The following is a 3,660-nucleotide window of genomic DNA, read 5'->3' on the forward strand; positions in this document are numbered from 1 at the left end:
GGGATGCATTTATTTATTTATTTCGAGTCAAAACTAAAACCCTCGGCTAATACAACTCCCAAATACACCAAATGTCTTTTTTCATGCGTGAAGATTTTGTTAAGATCCCCTTAGTCTCTCATTTTCATGGTCATTTCTTTAGGGTTTGCAATTCATTATTTATTTATTTATTTTTATTTTTTCACACCTGTTTATACAGGTTTCTGACGTCCCCAAAACATGTCTTTGAAGTTTTTTGCCCAAAAAAAAAAAAATACCACTCAGATTATGCACTGTAGCCATCCTAACGTGCCTCTAAATCCGTCGTGTTCCTGGCGCTCTGTTTAAATGGGGGGAGCCACCTTCCCGAGGCCCCGAGTTCTGTGAGCCAATGGGGTTTGAGCTTCATTTCCCGGGTTTCGTTGTGTTTCGTCTGTAAACTTTCCCCGATCTCACGTAACCAGGCCACCAAAACCTGTTTCTCCACAAATTTTGAGGCCAGAAATCAGCAATTCAGTTGCTGAATCTTCGAGCTCGTTTGAAAGTTCGTTCCAACTTTGACTGCCGTTCTGCAGGCTTGTGGGAGACGCCACGCGCAGGGATTTTTTTTTGTGTCGTGTAAACGGCCGGAAAATATGACTAATAAAAAAAAAACCACTATTTTTATAGATTTTATTCGGAGGAACGCACAACGGATCACGCACCGCAGCCTACGGTCTATGTAACAGTACTTTTTTTTTTTTTTTTTGGAAAGAAAGACACAGCAGCATTAATTTTTTACAGTTTTGTCATGAAAAGTTGGCATTGATTCCTCTTTCTTTTGAAAGATTTGTTTGAGTTCCTAAGATTTTGATTTTTATTCATTCACTCATTAACTTTCTCTCATTATTTATACTGAACATTTGCACATTCCCGCACCAACTGTACAGCTTTATTTAAAAAACAAAAAAACAAACAAACAAAAAAACAGCCTTAGTTTACATATGCTTATGTAGTTCACTAATATTTTACTCATTGTTTTACATTTATGTTACATGTGTGCGCCGAACGCAAAGACAAATTCCTTGTTCATGTAAACTAACTTGGCTATAAAGACTATTCTGATCCTGGTTCTCATGAGAACGACTCCCTCTGTGGCGTCGGGCAGCGCAGCAAAACTGAACGTCTCGTTTTAGGACATTTTCTGAAACAGGCGGCTCCCAAAAAAAAACAAAAAAACCCCTCACTTATTTCACAGTTTGTGTGTTAGTGGCCCCATCAGAGACCCAAATGTATGCGCAACAAGCACTGAAAAGGTGTTTTTTTGGGGGTTTTTTCACGACGGGTCCCCTGTAATACTCTGTAAATACTTCCGAGATGTCGAGCACGTTTTGACTTCGATGCCGAGAGCTGGGACGGTGATTTCTCTTCCCTCCGTGTGAATCCTGGATCTCGCTCCCGTGAACTACCAGACTCAAGCCCACGATGAGACAAGACGACGCAGTTTTGAACCCGCCGCCGACGGCGACGGTTCCGCTCGGTAACATCCGGCCTTTTTCTTCCCCCCCCCCGAAAAAAAAAACAAAACGAGACGTCCGCCGGCCGCGCATAATTTCAAAGTGGCAATTTCCGTCCATTTCCGTTTGGTGACACATCTAATAAATCTTGAAGCTCTCTCTCTCTCTCTCTCTCTCTCTCTCTCTCGTCTAGGTCAGCCGCTCCATCAACGTGCCAAAATAAAATGGATCGCGGTCATATTCTTCGCCTGGACGTGTCCGTCCCTCTCGTCCTCCCCCCCCCCCATCCTCCGCCGCCCCCACTTCCTGTCTGTCCTCTGAGGGCGGCGTCCTTGTCCCGCCGATGTCGCTCAGCACCGGGACCGATGTGATCCGACTCACAATTGCGACCGGTCTGCCCGAGCGCTCTATCACATAATCCTGCTTTGCCAGGAGTCCCCCAGTCAGTGGAATGAGAGATAAGCGAACATGGGGGCGGTGGGGGTGGAGGGGTTGACGGGAGCCCAAAAACAGGATTTCTATAAAAAAAAACCTAAAAAAAAAAAACACCTTATCGTTCGCTTGTTGACTTCAGAAAAGCGTGGGGCGATGTGTATTTGCATCGACATGGGCCAGTTTTCTGAAAAAATAAAAATAAAATCCCCTGGTATCTACAACTCCACAACAACGGGAACAACAAACCAAGCGAGGCGTGAAACGCACCATTCAACAGTAGGTACGTCCACATAAAAAAAATAAAATTAAAAAAAAAAGTCAAAAAGTAAATTTAGTTGCAAACATTTACACAGATGGGTTTGTTTCTTTTATTATTAGACACCACATTATACACAGTTTTTTAGAAGTTGAAAGCTTGGGGATCATTTTTTCTTTTTTTTTTTTGGACACGTTTCATTTTTTTCTTCTTCAATTCTCCATTTATTTTTCTTTTTTTACATTCTTTCGATGAGTTTCCCTAACGACACCCCATCCCCCATGATACAGTAAGCGTGTCGTCCTTTTAGCCCCCCGTCCGCCGCGAGGGATGTTCGTCGTCACGCGGCACCAAAAAAAAAGTCTGGTTGTTTTAGCGATTAGAGCGTTAAAAAAAAAAAAAAAAAAAAACAACAACAAAAGAAACAACGGAAGAAATAAGTAACCGTAAGTAACCATCCCAAGTTGCGGTACGGTTTGCTCGCTGCCGCCAGTGCCCGGCGCCCTCGGGCGACAAAATACGGTCACGGAACAAAAATCCGGAAACGGAACCATCGCACGGCGGCTGGAAATCCCTTTTATTTTATTCTTTTTTAAAATTTATTTATTTGTTTTTTGTTTTTTGTTTTTTTTACAAATCTAAATTGCACTGGATCACACACAAGCCACCGGCGGTCGGATACGAACGCACTCCCGAACAAACCACAGTCGACAAATATGTTACGATCTAAAGGCAGCAGAGCAGACCGCACGAGGGCACAACCTGTACAAAATGTCACGGGAGCCGGCACTACGAGCCGCGAGGGGGCGATGACTCCGCGACGTCCGACTCCGAAAGGTGACCGGCGATTTGCGCGGAAATGGCTGCCGCCACGCTTTGCGCGGTACGAAACGAACGATCGTTTACACCACGCACAGGGCTCAGGAGAGAGCGCTCCGTTTATTCGCCGGTGCGACGGCGCGGCAACGGCAGGTTTTTCCGAGAAAAACCAAAACATAATCTACCCGCACGCCAACTCGCGAGGTCATCTCAAGAGCGTTCCTACTGCAGGTGCAAAGCTCTCTCCGTTTATTTTTTTGTTTGTTTTATTTATTTATTCATTTTTTTTTTGGGGGGGGGGGGGGGGGGGGTGACCAACCAGCCTCCAGCGGAGGGGGCAAGCGCGGGGGGGGGGCTTATTTCGCCGCCGTCTCGAAACCTCTACCGGTGATGAATGTGTTTTTTTTAACCGCGGCGCAACAGCACGAACGAGACCGAAAGAAAACAAGAAAAAAAACAAAAAAAAACAAACAAACAAGAATGACAAGTCCTTGAGCTTTTACAGCTGCGGTTGGGGGTGTTTTGTTTCGTTTTTTTTTTTTTTTACTCCGCCGCACGTTTGTGAGAACTCCCGCGCGCCCCCCCCCGGCTCTCTTTCCAATCAGAGAGCCCCCCGTGCGCGTGGGACTTTGGGCGAGCGTCCAAAAGGAAACGATGATGAGGGTCACTGCTGGG

Source organism: Zeus faber (assembly GCF_960531495.2).
Source record: "Zeus faber genome assembly, chromosome: 20".
In the NCBI taxonomy this organism is placed as follows: domain Eukaryota; kingdom Metazoa; phylum Chordata; class Actinopteri; order Zeiformes; family Zeidae; genus Zeus; species Zeus faber.